This window comes from Gossypium hirsutum, chromosome A12 (assembly GCF_007990345.1).
Source record: "Gossypium hirsutum isolate 1008001.06 chromosome A12, Gossypium_hirsutum_v2.1, whole genome shotgun sequence".
NCBI classification, from domain to species: domain Eukaryota; kingdom Viridiplantae; phylum Streptophyta; class Magnoliopsida; order Malvales; family Malvaceae; genus Gossypium; species Gossypium hirsutum.
In genome coordinates this window covers 21,628,573-21,649,318 of record NC_053435.1, presented here as the reverse complement: position 1 = coordinate 21,649,318, position 20,746 = coordinate 21,628,573, and positions in this window count along the sequence as shown.

Below are 20,746 nucleotides of genomic sequence, written 5' to 3'. Positions count from 1 at the left end.
GTCAGAGTGATTTCAGGCTCCCCTGTCTTAACTTTAGAAAATCATTAAAAATTGTATGAAAATAATCATGGGTTATAAATTACATGATTAAAATCCTTAATGAGTTTGTATTCAAGGGAAATAGACGGGATCATCATTCGAGTCCTGTACTATGAGATAAATAAATTTTAGTGAAGAAAGGTCGAAGCTATCAAACAGCAAAACAAGGGAGATTTGAATAATAAACTATACTTATTAGCTAGACCAAAAATTCTAAAAATTTTATGGTAAGAATATATGTGAGTCTAGTTTCTGGAAAAATTAGCGGTTCTCAATTTGGAGTCCCGTAGCTCCGGATATAAATAATTCAGTGACCATGACTCAAGAAAACAGCGTAACTAGACTTTGAATAAATAGGGAGGAATTGAAAAATAGTATGTTAATACATTGCTTATTATTTTTCATGCGAGCTTACTAAGTGTAAAGCTTACTCCCTCCTTTTCATTTCTTTTAGTGTTGTCAAGTCGGCTCAGGGTTGGAGATCGTCGGAGGCAGAATCACACTATCAAGCCAATACCTTTGGAATATTGTTACATATGTTAAAATTATCAAGTGAGTGGCATGTATAGGGACCTAGTTCTATGACATGTGTTCTTATGATTTGGCCAAATGTATTGGCCCATTTTGAGCTATTGTATATGGTCATGAGATGTGGCTCATATTGATTATGGCTTGTAAGTCTAGCTAGTTATGTTATGATTTATTGCTTATGATGTGAAGATATGATTATGTTTGTTTGTCATGCATGGTTGGCAATATGTCATGTGTGTTGAATGCATGTTTTATGACCATGAATTAAATGTGTAATATAGAAATAAAATAATAATGCTTTGAACATGGAAGTTTGATGATAAGTTGAAATAAATTGGCACAAAGATAACTATGGTATGACTAGTCTTGGTTTAATGTGGGAATGTGTAACACATGCATGTTGATAGGTAAATGATATGATTGTATCATAATTTAGGATGTTGAATGCCATTGGATCCATGTACATGTGTGTGCATGTAAGGGTAACAAAAAGGCTTGAAAAATAGACTAAGAGTTAACTACACGAGATGAGACACGGCCGTGTGTCTCTACCGTGTGAGGGACAAGGCCTGGGGACACGGGCGTATGGCCTGGCCGTGTGGTTCAATTTATTTGTTGACGTCATAAACAGAGAGTTACACAGCCTAAGGACACGAGCGTGTTGATGGCACACGGGCGTGCCCCTGTGTCCACACTTGAGTGTGACCCTGTTTCATGAGAAATATTTCTAAGTTTTTCTTAGAGCTTTCCAAAGTTCTCGGTTTGGTCCCAAACCCTTTCTAAAGTATGTTTTGGGCTTCATAAACCCAAATAAGGGGCTATGTGCATGTGATAAAATGATTTAAAATATGAATGAAATTTTATGGCTCGGTTTGCACTATTGTTTATGTTTAAGTCTGGTAATGCCTCGTACCTTGTCCCGGCGTAGGACACGGGTAAGGGGTGTTACAGGGAGAATAGGGGACAATATGATGTGCCAAAATATTTTCGTGCTTGAAACTATTTGATGCTTTCCATTCTTGAAATCCATACCTGTCCTAAGCTTTAGAACGTTACAAGTCAAAAAGTCCTATGTGATCTAGTTATATTTATTCACAGTTTAAAATCATATTGAATAATTGCATTTATGATTGTTTGTATTTTGCTAGGATAATCAAATTACTTGTATAATTTATTGATGGATTCTTACATTTGAAACCCCTAATGCTTGTATGATTTGTAATATACTGAACTTAGGTGTTTGATATCAAAAGTGGTAAGTCAGTTATATGTCATGCCAAGATTATGTGTGAATGTGAAATGCTTATTCATTTTCTCCAAAACTAACACTTGTACCATACTTTTTCAAGGGTTGTAATTTCATTTACTGTTTTTTTTCTTGAGGACAAGCAATGACTTAAGTGTAGGTGAGTTTGATCTGTCATAATTCGGTGTAACAGATTAAACTAGTTTTTTGCACTTTAGGAGCTTGAACATAAGCATTTTAGTTAAGTTTTAATTACATTTTCATAAGTTTAGTTCAATTCAATAAAATGTGTAATTTGAGTCTTTTATTGACCTTAGGGGCCGAATGAGGCCTAAAGGTGAGCTAATATACTTTGTGAATGTGCAAGAGACCATTAGAATGCGTACTAACTCAATACTAGTCGCTATGTTGCAACACGGAGCATTGGATGTTGCAATATAGGGAACAAAATAGAAAATGCCAAGACTGCCTTCGGTGTCACGAGATCCACCCCTGAAGATACCTTGAAGATGAGCATACTGCCCTCAATGTGCGACACAAGACCTGGTGTATCGCGACATCACCTCTGTACGGGAAATAATTACTAGGCAGAGGCATTTTGGTCCGCACAATCAAATGTTAAGCATGAGGATGACAGCTGACATAGGGTTAAATACAATGACCACTCTAAAGTCTATAAATAGGCTCATTTAACACATGTTATAGACGACTTTCATATTGTAGAATTTTCTCTTTAGATTTAGCCTTTAATCTTTCCCTTTTCTTAGGTTCTAGATTTTATTTCAATTCTTATTATTTACTTTTGTAGGGAGATCAGATTTGTGAAATATAATCAAACTCTGTGAGGATTCTATGATCAATTTTAAATACAAATCAGGCTTCATCTCAAACTTTACACTCTTTAATTATTCTTCATGTCTATTTTTTCTATTAAGTTTGTTTATTAAATCCATGAGGAACTAATCCTCTTGTGGGGGATTAGCGAGTGAATGTATGATTAATTAACTTTTTTGTAAGGGTTTCTTAACGGATCAGTTGTTCAGGAAAGGAAGAACCTAAACCCTAAGCCTGACAACCTTAGGAAGTCATTAAGGTGGGAATTATCCCAAATTTGGTATGGCCTATTCATGAACACCTTAACCCTGAACTGGCCTAGACTGTGAGGTCAAGAGATAAGTAGTTCTTGTCGACTCATTATTCTAGTAGAAGATCGGAAGATCTTACTGGGATATCAACTAGTTGATTGAACAAGAAAACCTGAAGTGACAATTGATTATGACTACTAAAGCGAACTAATCACCCATGACCAAATTTGATATATTTTACTCTTTGATTTCTCGTATTTTATTTATTTCTTTAATTTCTTTTATTATTAGTATAATTTACCAAAATCGTTCTTTTTATTCTTTGTAATATAATCCAATTAAAGTACTAATTAGATCCATTCATATTTATGTTAGAATTAATTTAATGCTTGCCTCCCTTGGGTACGATCCTTAGAGTACTCATTTACTTCGTTGTAACTATATTACAACCTGACCCGTTCGCTTACGGATGTCGTTTTTTATATATTTTATGCAGGATTTCTATTTTGGACGCTGGTACATCCGGAGGTGATCAAGTACACTCATATTAAACTTGCAATTATTGTATATTGGTTGAAATGAATGAAATAGGTGATATCTGAAGCGACAAATGGAAATAGTGTTGACAAGGGCATGGTTGATATCGAAGTTTGATAAAATATTATTATTACTAGAACTATAATGAAACATCTCTACATATTACATTGAAGAGGGATGAGTTAATGTCAGTCTCATACACATAACAGGTTTATTTTGAAATGTGAAGCTTGGTAACTCCGAGTTACAAGTATATGGTAAACAGGTGCATACAGATATACATGTTTACTTAGGGTAGAATTGTTAATGCTAATATTACATACTTAAATTATAGAATTACCACTGAATGTTGTACTCAGCATACACTTTGTTTTCTCCGTGCACATGTTAGATCTAATTCATAATTTTTGAGTTTCGACCTCAGCATTCAAATCACAATCCGAGTCTTACAGGTGTTTCTTTATTTCCAACCTTATTTATATTTGGCATGTACCTAATAGGTTAAGTTTTGTGGCAATCAAATGATCTTCTAATTAAATGTTATATTTTATATTCTAGTAGAAATATATATAAGGTCAATATGCGTATGTACAAAAGTATATGCAAATTATAATTTTCATAGTTGATAAATGTGTGATATGTTTTGGTGCCTATATTCAATTAATTTTATTATATATAAACTGTATCATTAAATTGTGATTTAATTGTAGTTGCTCCGTAACAAATGTGACACATTATAGCTCGAACCCAACGATCGAGTCGAGTATAGGGTGTTACAATATTTGATTGAGCTTAGCTGGAAAATATCTTAAAGGCCTCTATACTTATCAAGATAATTGCACCTCATTTTCGTTGGCTAATTAGTGGGAATTTGAATTTAATTTATTTGTATCTTAGCAAGCCTAAAAGTCCTATATATGATAAAGTTGAATAGTTAGTAGTTAGGTGAGCCAGCACTTATATTTTATTCAAGTAAGGAACATGTTAAGAGTGCATTTTGTGCAAGTAAAACCTAAGTTATTACTCAATTTTATAGCTAAGCTTTTAGGGTAAGACTTAGTAGAGAGCGATCTCGATTTTAATAGTGAGATTGCTACATAGTGAGTAGTAAGATTTAAATCATTGCTTGTACATATTTAAGAATAGTGAATTAGCTCTCTTTAAGGGTGAGTAAAATTCGATTTGATTTGAAAAAAATGGGAAATTTTTGAATTTTGAATTAATCAGATCGATTTATTTGATTTTTTCGAGTAAACTCAAATAAGTAATTCGAGTTTTGAGTTTGAGTCGAGTTGAATTTTACAATTCGAATAACTCAAATAATTTGAATAACAGATTGGTGTAAATACTGCTTTGGTCCCTATCAATTTTGAAAATGAGCAAATTGATCTCTCTCAACAAAAATTAGAAAATAATTTCAAAATAATTTTCCAAAATTCTAAATATTTATAAAAATTCCAAAATTTATATTTTAAAAAATATATATATAAATTTAAATAAATTCTAAAGAATATATTAAGAAATTTTAAATTTTAAAATTCTCTAAAATAATAATTTTAGACCTAAATAAGTTAATTAATTATTTAAGTTTATCATACTAAAGTATTTTCTTCTTATTTTGTTTTGAAATTTTTTTCAAATATATGTGGTTTCAAATTTATGTAATCTAACATGAAATTAGTTATTAGTTATAATATAATAAGATTTTAATTTGACATATTTAATTTTTTATTTAACTCGAACAATTTCACTCGATTCGATTCGACGCGACTTGAATTTTATTTTACTCGACTTGATTCAGAAAAATATCAAATCGATTTAAGATGAAAAAATAGAACTCTTCAACTGGATTAACTCGAAATTTTTTCACTTGATTCGATTTAATCAAACACTCACCCCTAACTCTCTTGACAAGATCCTTTACACGTAAGAGGATCTGAACTGCATAAGCAATTTTTTAGTGTTTTTCTTTTCTTTTCTTTTCTTTTTCCTTTTAGTTTGTTGTTCTTGTCAATTCATCTAACTGAACCAATATATATATATATATATTTGTAATCTATTAAGACTAATAGAATGTTGATTCAGACTTTTTTTACATGTGGACGTGTCAAATGGATTAATTTTCTTCGCCTAATAATTTTTAAATAATTTTAAATATTTTTCTTTTCTACCAATTTAGTCTTACCTCGATTGGCATCGATATTATTACCAGTGTAGGAAAATATGAGTTCGAGTACGTTGAAATGTATCATCATCCTATTTAAGAAATGGAAAAAAACTATCAATTAAAACCAAACTAAACTAAACTCGATAAAAGTGTCAATTTGAATGCATTGATAAATTAATGAGAAATCAACGTGTGCCATAACCCCATTTGACTGAATCTAAAATAGCAAAGAGCTTTGCTGAGACATTTGAGTCACAATCATGAGTAAAACCAGACCATTGTTGTTTGTATTTTCTTTCTTTTCCTCCCCCACATGTCCTACAATTGCCCGCCTAATTTAAAAACTAAAGAAATACCTCCAAAATCCAAATGGATGTGTGCTTGCCCTTTGCTAGATTCTAAACCTAACCATTTTGTTAATATTTAATTAGATTCTCAACATCTATGTATGTTGTGTGAGTAGGAGAAACAACTGTTTATTAATTTCGATAGGTGAGGAATTCATAGCAACAACTCTTTGAAGATACAATTTTATTTATTTATTGGTAGATATTGGGATTTGAATATTTAATTAGATTTCAATTGTATCAACTAAGCTGTGGGTTCTTATTCATGAATTCATAATAAAATGCGAATGTACTTTTGGGTACTCTAAAATCTACTTCTCAAGTGACTTTCCATGTTCACAACTGGGAAAAGGTTGTAAATATATAAAAGCTGATGTGTATCTATATAAAGAATAAATGAAGATAATCCTCAATGACTCATGATTTGCTGTTGTCATGTAGTTCAAGACAAAGACCATAATGTTAGGAAGACAAAGAGTTCTGCACGTGACCACGTGATGTACCAAATTACAATATATATATATATATAACTTGCCATATTTCATATATTCCGAACTCCTCTTATTTTATTTTTTTATTGTTTCAAGAACGAAATACCGGGTTTTAGCTTCATTTGTATCTTTAGTATTGTTTATGCATGCTTTGTTATTTTTCTCTTTTTTTTTTAAGTTTGATTTTATGTTAGCTCATCTCACTAATTTTTCCAAAACTTTGATTATTGCTCTTTTTAGTTTTTTCTAAATTCGGTTTTAATTTTTAGGGTTCTTTAAATAAAATCTCTTCTTTATTTTATTTGTTTTAATTAAAAGAATAAAATTTGAACTGATCTCGGTAGATTTGACTCTCCTATTATTTTTTTTAAGTTGTACAAAATAAGAGATTGTAAATTTATCTTTATATGCTTCAATTTGCTGAACTTAGAGACTTTTTTTTTTAAGTTATAACCTCAAAATTTCTTTTCAAACATCAAACATGAGAGTTTATTTAATGTTAACTATATCTTAAAGTAAATATATGAATTTGTGTTTAACACAAATATGCTTTATTGCTTTTCTTTCATATACTTTTATAATAATAAAAACAAGGTTTGGATAACATAGACCTTGGTAATGACAACTAAACTCAATAAAAAAGGAAGATTACCTGTTAATGCTTAAGAGTATCAGAAGCCCTGAACCAGGATATTTAGGGAATAATTAAAAGCAAGGGCATCGCAAAAGGAATTGAAAAATGATCCATCATGCAATACAAGTACAAAATCTGAATCAAGAGGTTTTCTTTTAAAGGGTAAAAAAAAAAAACCCAGATCACGTGGTCCTTTTGATCATGCCGGCTCATTCACTGATAATTTTACTTACAAGTCAAAGCAGGGTCAAGGGAGAACGAAGCAAATCCTGAACTAGAACTGAAACTCTTCTCTCTTTTTCTTCTTTTAAATAATAAATTATTATTATTTGTTTTGCATGGTCAGAAGAAGGTTTAAATAAAAAGAAATTATTATTATTTTTTACTCTTTTATTTATAAAATTAAATAATTATCATTAATTGAAAGAAAAATAACATTTATAAAATAATTAAAAATAAAATAAGCTTAAAAAAATATGAAATAAAAAATACATTAATATGTTTATAAAAATAATAGAACTAATCACAATTATCTAACCATCTAACGAAAGGAGTTAATATGTTTAAAATATTAATTAAAAATTAAAAATTAAAAAAAAACCGCTTGAAGTATCATGAAATAAAAAAGTACAAATGTGAGTAATAGAGGGATCAAACTCAAGACTTATAAATGTAATTGCAACTATTTAACCATATGATGAAAAAGCTAATATGTTAAAAAAACATTAATTAAAAATTTAAAAGGCTAGAAGTAACATGAAATTAAAAAAATATATAAATATGAATAAGAGAGAAATTAAACTTAAGACTCAAAGGATATAATTGCAACTATCTAATCAAAGAACTAATATATTTAAAAAATTAAAAAAACTTGAAATAAAAAATACAAATATGAGTAAGAGAGAATAAAAATATCAATATTTAACTATCTAACCAAAGCTAAAAGCAAACATAAATAGAAGCATTTTCCTACCATAAACACATTTTCTCAAAATCGACATAATCTGATAGTTATAGTTAAAAATCAACATTTTCGAGTAATTCAAGTTTAAATAAAAAGAAATTAAAAAAGCGCAAAATCCTACTCCTTAAATAACACTGCTGTTTTGTTGCATCAATCCCATTTCTCTTCTTCACTAAATCCCATCCATTTTATTTTTAATATATTTTTGTATTACGTATAGTTTTTGCCAAATAATAACTAAGTTTAAAAACATAAAATAAAAAGAAAGTAGGAAAAAGGCTTTTTGGTTAGGTATATTGCTCATCACTGCGAGATGCTATTCTTGTGAAAATAAGATTCAATATTTGCACCCATAAATAAAAGACAGGTCCATTGAATGCTACCCAATCCCAATTTACTTTTAGCCAGGGGATTACATGTTCAAACAACATGATGTTTGCTGTCTCACTATATTAGTAGTTGAAATTAATAAGTGTACCAGATAATAGGAGTGAAACCATTATGATCAAGGTCTCATTAATATTTAAAATATTATAATATTTAGAATTATTTATAATTATTTTTTATTATTTAAATAAAAAGATAAAAGCGTTTTAATGTATTTAATGTCGTGAGACTTAAGTTTAAGTATCGAAATAATTTTCTATTGATTTTTAATATTTTCTTCTTTTCTTTTTTAATATTATTTCTGTTTTTAGGTAAATAATATTTCTTTTACCTTTAAAAAATTTAGTGTCACTCAATTGATGACACCAATTTCAGTTGGTGAAATTACAATAAAATTTTTAAATTAAAAGGGTAATTAGGGGCTAAGTAAGTATTTTGAATTTTTTTTAAAAAAAAAATTATCCACCAATAACTACTCACCTAAACTTATCCATTACTTTGAAATAACTACCCACTTAAAAGTTCAACATTTTTATTAAACTAATAAAAAAACTAGCATTTTTCTTCAATTCCTTTAAAAAGTTAATTATTTTAAATATGATTATTTTTTAAACAAACTTTTTATGTGTAAAATATTTGGTAAAAGTCTTCTCGAATTTTTCTCAATTTTGAAATTGAGTAAATTGATACCTTTAAAAACTAAAGCAATTTAATTTTATCAATTTCGAAAGTGAACAATTAATATTAGTGTCTTTAGTCGATTGTACCTAATTTTGATTGGTATAACAATAAATTTAACTCTTGATATTTACGTATGTTTTGTCAATTTAATCTAGATTCTTAAATAACCAACAAATTTAGCCTCAATATTTATACATTTACATAAGTGTTTCACGCTAAATTTTTTAAGTCACTACCAAATTAACAGAATGTGAAAATTTTGATGGCTAAATTTATTATTATACCAATCAAAATTATGTACGATTGACACAAAATATTAACGCAGTGATTAATTGTCTTAAATTACTCACTTTGAAGTTGACAAAATTAAGTTGTTCTGATTTTTTAAGAGAGGCTGATTTACTTAATTTTAAAATTGAGAGAAACTAGAGTCATTTTTTACTTAAAATATTTATTTTTTTCACTTACATAAAAAGTGTGAGAAATTCTAGCAATAACTTTAAATAATAACTTAAGGACATCATTATCAAAATTCATATATTTAGTGTCATGTGTTACGCATGTAATTATTGTTAGATTTTAATATAATAAATTAATTTAATAATTTAAGTACAAATAGTACTAAAAAATAATTTAAGGAAAATTTTTTAAACAATTTAAGGAATTTTTTTAAATCTGAATCCAAAATATAAATAAATAACTATTCTATTCTCTAAAACATGTGCAAAGTTTTTCTTTTTTTTTATTTTCAATTATAAATATAAATAGTTAAATTTTATTTTTTTCCTTTTTATTTTATTTAAATTATATAAAAATATCAAATATCAACTTTTATTTTTATACTATGCTCGAATTTAAGATTTAGGGTCCGTTTGTTTACATGTAAAAGATTTTACGGAAAATATTTTCTACATTTTCCTATGTTTGTTTCACAGAAAATAGTTTAATCAGCGGAAAATGACTTACAGGTCAAGGTAAAATAAGCCCATTTTCTTGTAAAATGACTTGCCCTTTTGAAAACCGTAAGTCATTTTCCGGAAAATAGCTCATTTATAGATAATTTTATTTTTATATAAAAATTAAATTAATCAAGCTTAATATTATTATATTGATAATAAATTTCATTTTTATTTTTTAAAAATTTAAAATATTATATTTTTCAATATTATTAAACAGACATATTTAATTATTTATATTTAGTCATATAATAAATTATTAATATAATAAATATTAATTTATTATTTTAATAAATTATTTAATATTTCAGTTTTATTTTAATAATAAATTTTAAAAATAATAATTTTAAATAATATTATTCACATATTATTGAAAATATTTAATATTAATATTTTAATAATAAATATTTATTACAATTATAAATATATTAATAATAAATGTTTTGTAGTATAAAGGTTAAAATATGTCATAAGTCTATGTACACTTCACATATTTGTAATTTAGTCTTTGTACTTTTATTTTCAAGAATTTAGTCCCTTTACTTTTCAAATTTGAAAATCAAGTCCAATTGTTGACATCGTTAAATTCTTTTGTCAATTTTATTGATGTCACATTTTTAAATAAAAAATATCCACTTAGTAGTCATGTAATTAAAAAAATGACGTTGAAATGAATCTGAATTTAATATAATATTTTTAATATATGCAAAACAATGTAAAATATAAAATTATAGATAAAAATAAATTCAATTAAATAATGAAAAAAATAAGAAAATCTCAAATGTATGTTTGTTTAATTGAAAGCAACTAATTTTATGAATATTTTAAGAAATCTACCAAACAAGAAAATATTTTACATAGATTTATCCAAACACTAGAAAATATTAGTTTTTCCAGAAAAGTAAATTATTTTCCAGAAATCATTTACCGGAAATCATTTTTAATGAAACAAACAGAGCTATCTTCATGTTTTGTATTTTTACATAAATTGTTATAATTTCATTAGTTATTTATATAAAAGGAAGTTCTAAGCGCTTTTGTTGACACACATCTTTTTTTCTCTTTAGTAAAATTACAATATTGATCTCCCTCTACTTTATTAATATTTAGAATTTAATCAATATTAATTATTTTAATAAAAATATATTACAATTTTAATAAAAAATTATAATATAATTATAACTATAATTAAAAAATTGAAGCCCAACAAAACATTCTACTATAAAATAAAAATTAAGGAAAAATTTAAAGTTAAATTCAAAATATAAACATATAAAAATAATAAATGGAATGTAGCTAGGGTTGAACCAATTATTAAGTTATAAATGATAAAATGATGTAAATGAGTATATGAAATGTAATAGTTTTTGAATGGTTAAGGCTTATATGGTTTGAAATGTGGAATTCAACATATGTATATGGTATTGTTAATATTTTGAATTTTAACATAGTGTTTATTTGGTCAAATAGTAGGATAAAACGAGAGGGAGTCACGACGTCCTCTGCTTGATGTCGCGACGTCACCTTGGTGAAGTTTTAGGAACTTTATAATTTGGCCATTAGGTTAGGAAGCTAGCCTACTATCTTCAAGGTCGCGCCATTGTGCTATGAAAGTCGCGACTCTAGCTTGAGAAGTTTTGAAAACCTTGCAGATGGGTTCTAATTTGACCTTGAGATGATAAATGAGCTTTTGTAAGTTTGTATATGATTTGAAAATGATCATATATCAAGTTATACGCATGTAGTATCATATTTAAATTGTCTAATGATTAAACTTGTATAAAATTGATCGTAGTTGCTCCAACAACGAATGTAACTTCTTATAGCTCAGATGTGATGACGGGGTTGGAGAAGGGATATTACATGCAATGTACCATGATAAAATAGCGCCCAAAACCGTGGTATAGGGAGAAGTATGTTGCAAACTAAAGCCAAGTTCTACAACTTGTGAGGGGAAAAATGTTCTGGCCTAATAGGGATGATCCCACTTTACCCATTCATGTCAAAGTCATGCTTGGAAAACCTAAAAAGAATAGTAGAAAATAAGGATGAACCAAAGTAAAAATAAAAATTTGTGTTGCTAGCCCCTTACTCGCTGAAATTATGGCAATTAAGGAAGTTTGCTTGACATTTTTGGCATAAAAATGGAGTGGACTTGAAGACGTTGATTGTAGCACAAACAGTGAGGATGTTTAACTGTTAAGTTGAAGTGCTTACTTCTTTCAGTAATGTGTTCCAAGTTAGTGCTGATTTAATTGTACGTGGCAGGTTTTTTGTTATTGCCCTGGAGAAATCAATGAAGAGACAGTCAAGTGAGCAAGATCAGATGTTGACATAGTCAGCCTGTTGCTTATGATTTTTATTTTTATTTTTATTTTTTTTTGTTGATAGCAAAGTAGTTGCAGATTCACTATTTCGCGTTCAGCTACTTATGTTTCAGTTCTTTCATTTTTCTCCTTCCATTGGTTTTAGACTGTTGGGATGTGCTAGTGTTGGCATTTTGAATCTTTTTTTACTCAGCTGTGTAATGTTTTGGTCTTTTCTTTTGGTTTGATATAGTTGCGTTTTTGCTTATGTGCTTTTTATTTATATTTTTTTGGGACTTTTTAAGGTTTTTTCTGTCCTTAATAAATTCTTTCAAAAAGATATTAATTAATTGTCCCTCAAAAAAAAAGATATTAATTAGTTTAATTTAAATAAAATAATAAAATTACATATTTATACAACATAGCCTCATTAGTTTAAAAAATTTAAGGGGTATTTATGTTGTATATATTACATAGATATTGATGATATATATATATAATAATTTCTTATCTCATGCGATGCATAAATTTGATTTTATGTATCAATTAAAATTTATTACAAAAGTTATAAATTTTTTAGAAATATTATGCTTGAGAAAGTAAAAATAAAATAATATAAATGTTTAATTTTTAGAATCATTATAGTTTCTATTATGATCAATATATGTTAATAATAAAATAAATTAATGTTTAAAATAAACTTGAATTAATTAAATACATTCAAAGCCAAACAAAAGTAAAAAAATTAAAGCGAAAAAAAAGGTTCATAATTTATAAAAATATAATGTTATAATTTAAAATTAATAAATTTTGATAGTAAAAAAATTTAAATGTACATCAACAAATACTAATGTTGTTCATTTATGGATTCTAAAATGTTTTATAATAATACTTAACATATTTTTGTATAATTAAAAATATATAATTTTGAATAATTATATTTTGATAGAATAAATTAAAATAATATTAACATTTATTATTTATTATAATTAGGATTCTTTAACATTATGTATTAAAAAACTAATTAATTAAGTTATTTAAAATTATAAAATGTAGTTTTTAATGCATTGCTTAAATTTTAATTTAATTTACATGTAATATATGGAAATAAATATAATTTTTAACATATATTAGTTAAATTTTTAATGTTTAATTAAAATTAAAAATATATTTTTTAAAAGAAATATTTATTATTTAAACATTTAAATATTGTTAGAATTAAATGACCCAAATCCTTATTTAAATAAAATATAGTGGTAAAATTAAAATAAAAGTAAAATCCATATAAAACTACATTTATTTTATTTTATTTTAGAATAAGGTTTTTTAAACCTTATTAAACTCCATCTATTTTATATTGATTAGAATAAGGTGTTTCAATCTTACTAAAATATGACTTTATAAGCCTATAAATAGATATAGTATATTCCTCTTGTAATCACTCGAATTCGACATAGTAAATTTTCTTCTCCTCTGCCTGTGGTTTTTTCCCGAAAGGGTTTCCACGTAAAATCTATGTGTTCTTTATTTTATTTTATTTTATTTTATCAAATTCGTATCTGAGCTTCTAGGTAGTTCATCTCGATCACGGTAATAGCGTCTTTGAAGTATGAAATTCCGCTGTTGGATCGCAACACCAAATTTGTGTTGTGGCAGATTAAGATGCAAGCAATTCTTGTGCAGATGGATCTAGAGGATACCCTGCTAGAGATAGATAAGATGCCTTCGACATTAACAGATGAAGAGAAGAAGCGTAAGGATCGAAAGGCGTTAACACAATTACATCTGTATTTGTCCAACGAAATTTTGCAGGATGTGATGAAGGAGAAGACCATCGCTGCATTATGGAAGAGGCTGAAACAAATATGTAGGTCGAAAACTCTAACAAGCAAGTTTCATATGAAGCAGCGTCTTTATGCTCATCGTTTGGAGGAAGGTGCGTTTGTACAGGAACACTTAACAGTGTTTAAAGAAATTCTATCAAACTTGGAGGCCATAGAGGTTTAGTATGATAAGGAAGATCTAAGGTTGATTCTACTTTGTTTGTTGCCCCCATCTTATTCAACCTTTAGAGACATAATTTTATATAGCCGCGAGTCTTTCACAATTGATGAGGTTTATGATTCTTTAACCTCGTATGATAAGTGTAGAAGCCCAAATTAGCCCGGGCCTTTTACAAAAATAAACCCAAAACAACCCATCAGCTAACCTAACTACCCACCCAATTACATCAGCCCAAAACCAAACCCAAACTAATGGTCCAAAATAAAAAACCCTAGCAGCCTAACAAGCCCAATACCTAAACTAAACAAAAAAAACCCTAGCCCCCTAACACTTAGGTGCGCCACATCTAGGTCTGCCACCACCACCCACCGCCACCTGCTCCACCGCCACTTGCACCTGCAAAATCAGAGAAGAAAAGATAGCAAATGTTAAAAAAATTGATGTAAAGTGGCTATAAAAAGCCAAACAAAAATATTGTAAAGGATTCGGCCATTTTTTACCAATACAACAAGAAATTTTTATCCAAACAAACAACACAAACAAGAAAGCTAAATACAAAAGCAGTGAGAATCACAAAAAAGAACAAAAAAATGAACGGAAACCGAAAACGGAAGGTGATTTCATTCTTTTTTCTATTTTCCTTTTTTGGTTTTTAAATATGTTCTTCTTTCTTTTTTCTTCTTTTTATTCGTTTCTCATATACATACATACATATTATTAAAATACTAAAAAACAAAAAAATAAAAAAATACCTTTTTTTTTTAATTTCCGGCCACCGTGAGACGGCGGCGCTCGACAGTCAGGAGACCGGACGGTGACCGGCCTTGTGGCCGGAAATCACCCACCCTCACCCTCTCTTTCTTTTTTTTTCTTTTCAAATGCAAAAATAAATTTTTTTTGAAGAAAAGAGCCCTTTTATAGCCCCCAAAACGACGTCGTTTTGGGGTTGGCCATTAAACCTCAAAACGACGTCGTTTTGATGCGACCCAATCTGACTCGACCCATACCCGCTTAGGATCTGCGTGTTTTTGACGGAAGGGCTAATTGCACTTTTCGCCTTTCCGCTTTTTTATAGTTTTATAATTAAATTTTTCGTATTTTTAATTTTACCCAAAAATTTTATTTTTGTTTCATTTTGGTCCCTCTTGGTGCTGTGTATTTTGGAAGGATGGGATATTGCCCATTTTGGTCCTCCCCTGTTATCCACGCACCCAAATTGGTCCTTTTCTTTGTATTTTATCTTCAAATTTGCCCTGAACTTCCATTTTAAGTTCAATTTAGTCCCCTTTTTTTTGCTTATTTTGCCTTTTATTTTCAAATTAATTTGTCTAAACACTATTGTTATTATTATTATTATTATTCTTTTTTTCATATTATTATTATTATTATTATTATTATTAGTGTATATTATTTTTATTATATATGTATGTATATGTATACATATTTATATATAGTATTATTTATTACCTTATTTTAATATTTTTATTATATTATATGCTTTTTGTATTTCAATATTATTATTATTATTATTATTATTATCATATATTAGTGTATATTTTTATTGTATATGTATACGTATATATATAGTATTATTTTTTATTATTTATTTTTAATATTTTTATTATATTTACTTTTTTGTATTTCAATATTATTATTATTATATATTAGTGTATATTTTTATTATATATGTGTATATATATCTTTATATATAGCATTATTTTTAATTACTTTATTTTAATATTTTTATTATATTATATTCGCTTTTTGTTATTAATATTATTATATTTATTATTATTATTAATAATAGTGTATATTTTTTATTATATGTGTATATGTATATATTTTTATACATAGTATTATTTTCTAATTACTTTATTTTAATATTTTTATTATATTATGCTTGATTTTTGTTATTGATATTATTATTATATTTATTATTATTATTAATAGTGTATATTTTTTATTTTATATGTATATGTATATATTTGTATACATAGTATTATTTTCTAATTACTTTATTTTAATATTTTTATTATATTATGCTTGCTTTTTGTTGTTATTATTATTATTATTATTATTGGTGTATATTTTTTATTATATATGTATATATACTTATATTTATACATACTATTATTTTTTTAATTACTTTATTTTTATTATACTACATTTGCTTTTTGTATTTCAATATTATTACTATTATTGTTATTATTATTATTATTATTATTATTATTATTATCACTATTCCTATTACTTTACTATTGTATTTTAATGTACTATTAATATTACTCTTATTTTTATTATTATTATTATTATTACTATTATCCTTTATTGTTTTTATTTTTATAGCTATTATATTTTATTACTAATATCCTTATTGTTACATTTAGTATTACTTTTACTTTCATTATAACTTCTACTATTATTATTATGGTTTTTTCTTTTATACATTTACGTTTTATATAATACATTAATTTTATTATTTATTCGTTTATACTTTTATATAATTTCAAACTTTGAATTATTATTATCATTATTTTGTATCATTATTTTGTTTCACATAATACTTATCTATATTTATTCCATTATTATTTTATCATTTTTTACTTAAATTATAAGTTTGTTTACACATATTACATAATATTTGTTATTTTTATTATCATTATCATCATATACGTGTGTATTTTTCATCTGCATATTAGTATTTTTACCATTACTACAAATACTATTTCTTTTATTATTTTATTAGAACATTATTTTTATTGTGAATATTATTGTTATTTTTATGCTAATATTATATTTTAATGTTTTTCATTAATTGAATCATCGCTTGCATTGTTTACAATTTCCCATCCCAAATGATATTTTTTTATGTTTTCTAATCAATTTCAAAAATAAATAAGGCAACGTACCGCTTTCAACACTAAGTCACGGATTTCATCGCTATGTTGGGTGGATATCATTGGCTCGTGTTAAAAAACGAGACGTCCTTCTAAAAAACCAAAAATTTCAAATTATCGTATTTCAATCGGATCACAATTAAATATTAAATTAAACTTGTATTTTGAGAATTAAGACAACGCGTGTTTAACAAGATACCAATTTTGGGCGTCGCGAGGGTGCTAATACCTTCCTCGTGCGTAACCGACTCCCGAACCCTATTTTTCTCTGGATTTTCGCGTAGACCCAAATTCGACATTCATTTTTATTCAAAAATAAATTTTCTTTCAAAAGAAAAAGAGGATTTATTAGGTGTCTGATCACACCTAGGAAAAAAGATCGGTGGCGACTTCTTTTCTCTTTAAAACCGAAATTTCGTTTTTAAATTTTCAAATAATCGCCTCAACTAGCGACCAAAACGAAACTTTTACGTCACTACAGCTGGCGACTCCACTAGGGAACCTTTTTGAGAGTCGTGTCTAGAATTAAACGTGTGTTGTCAAAATTTTCAAAATTCCCTGTTCAAATTAATATTTATTCGTGATCCTGAAAATTTTGTTTTTGAAAATCATGCATTTGCATCATGTTGTAAATATTCTTCTAACTTGTTTTATCTTGTTGATTTTCAGCTCTAAGTTTTTATTGTTTTAGTTTTTTATAGTTTAGTTTTTAAATAAAACGTAAAGGTTTGTGAGTTTCTCCCCACACACCGAGCACTTACATTTTTGCATAACATGAGCTATCTACCCGAGCTCGGTATGCTTAAGTGGAAGTAAATGCTATGCCTTCATGAGTTAACTCGTCCCTCCGCACAAGCTAGTGAATACTTCCGGGTTATATATGATTTATGCTTTCGTGAGTTAACTTGTCCCTCCGCATAGGCATAAGTGAATGTAATCCCTCGAATTAAACTCGTGAGCCTGTGATGGGCTATGACCGAGGCTTCATACTAGTCTTAGGAGACGATAGTACGAACAATTCGAGTACCTGTCTAGAACCAAAACCCCATATAGTGAACCATACGAGCCACCTAACTAGAGCCTTGCCAAACCTCCGTCCGTTAATAATCACCAAAATAAGTACGCGGGAGAAACGCCTCTTACCTTTCACATTTATACTTTTGCAAAGGAATTGGGTCTATTGGACCGGGTAACTTAATTTGTTAGACTCTTCATAGTTTTTTTCTCTGTTCATATTTATTGTGATTACTAACAAAGGTTGTTTATTTTCATTTTCATGTTTCATCATGCATCATAGGCATCTTGATTAGGAAGGTGTTGATTAGAGATTGGTTGCCAAAAACAGGTTTCTGATGGAGGACTTAATTATACAAGTGATTGAGAAAAATGCCGTGATTCGAGACTGGTCTTTGAAGACTCAGAAAGTAAAAGGGGTCAGTCTAACAGAATGATGTATCTTCAATCTTCCCGAGCATGTAACTCCGAATGCCTGTCAGAATAACCTCAAGAATTTGACTCAGATTTGGAAACAGTGGGATTTAGACACTAGGGGCATCTTCACCGAAAAGTACGGGGATATAGCTCACTTGATCGCCATCAACGTAGACGAACAGTTGATTCAAGCCATGGTTCGATTCTGGGACCCAGCTTACCAATGCTTTACTTTCAATCAGGAAGATATGACTCCGACCATAGAAGAATATGCTACTTTGCTTCGTGTTGACAATGTACAATTCAACAAGATATATGTGAAAAAGCCTAAGCCAATGACCTTCAAGAAAAAGCTAGTGAGGTTGACCGGAATGACCGATATATGGGCTGAAAAATAGATAAAGAAAAAGAATGAAGTCAGTTGTGTTCCGTGGTTTTCTCTGTGAAACTTAGTTCAAAACCATCCAGATATTACGAAGAGAATGGATCTGTTTGCTTTGGCCATTTACGGATTGATCGTCTTCCCAAAGGTTTTAGGGCATATAGAAGTTGCAGTAGTGGATTTCTTCGAAAGGTTGGGGCAAGGGATCAACCCCGTCCCAACTATCTTAGCCGAGACTTTTAGATCTCTGAGTAGTTGTAGGAGAAAAGGGGAAGGACTTTTTATCGGATGCGCGCAGTTGCTTAATGTTTGGATTCTGAGCCATTTCTAGAAAGTAGAGCACATGCCTTTCCATATGTTCTCAAAAACATTCGCCCCATTAAAGGCTTACTTTGAGAAAGATTGGTCAAAAGATGTCACTGAGCAGCACTGGGTTTCAGTTTTTCAAAACCTTTGCGCTGAAGAGATAACCTGGAGAGCACCATGGATTCGTCCTTCAGTTCTGATTTATAAATGAGGAAGCCAAGATTGGGTACCTTTACTCGGATTATGGGGAGGGGTTGGATATACTCCATTAATGGTTCAAAGGCAGTTTGCTTCACGACAGTTCATACCCGCCACTGGAGGGTTGGCACAGTCAGAGTTTGCCTTTACAGGTAAAGGTTACATGAAAAAGAGTCCAGGATACTGTAAAGGCTTGGAAAGAAATTCACCTAATGGAGTTAGCTCTCTTTACTGATACTATCACTCAAGATTATGACATATGGAGAAAACGACGAGTGAATAGTCAACAAGTCTCATCGACGAATTACACTTTCCAGAATCCTTTCTTAGAAAAAATGTCATCCGAGCTGGAAGTAACAAGACACGAATTTGAACGTGAAAAGGCTAAGTTGTTACGGGATATCAGCTCTCTTCAAGAGGAAAACTACCAGCTAAAGATCGATGTTCAGATTAAAAAGTCCCAAACTGTGAAAATCCAAAAAGAAGCTGAGATCGTGAGAAATGACTTAAGGGACCTTCATTTGGAAAATAAGAAATTAAGAAGCACTATAAAAAATAGTGGGTTGGGCAAATCGTCAGCAGAATGGAAAGAAGAGCTAAGCAACATCAAAGGTGGGATGGAATTCTGGAAAGGGAAGGCGAAAAAAGAAGAGGAAAAAGCTGCGTATGCTACGATAGAGTTAAGAAAGAAGAATGTTGAATACGAAACTATGTCTGTAGAACTAATGACTAGTCAGTCTAAAGGTCAAGAGCTAAGAAGAAAAATACGAGATTTAAAAAATACATTACAAGCTCATCAGCAACAGTTAGATAATCTCCTAAAGGCCCTAGAAGAAAAGAATAGTCAAGTACGATCGAGACACTCACACCTACGAAAGAGCTCTCCAAGAAAAGGAAATGCAACTCGGCTTTTTGATCAATGAAATTCGCAAAACGGCTATGCAAGTTGTGCAATTATCAGATGAAGCCGAAACTATCAGTTGCCAATTCCCTCCAAGCCAAAGATCAAGCATGTCAGAGTTCTTAGAGCGAGTGAAGAAACAAGGCGATGTGGCTAGGAAATTTGTGTAACTGTTGAATCAAAAAATGGCGAAACGTTTTGTAATGGACTCTTTTAATAAATGAAATGCCTAAGTATGGGGCTATCTTGAAATCAA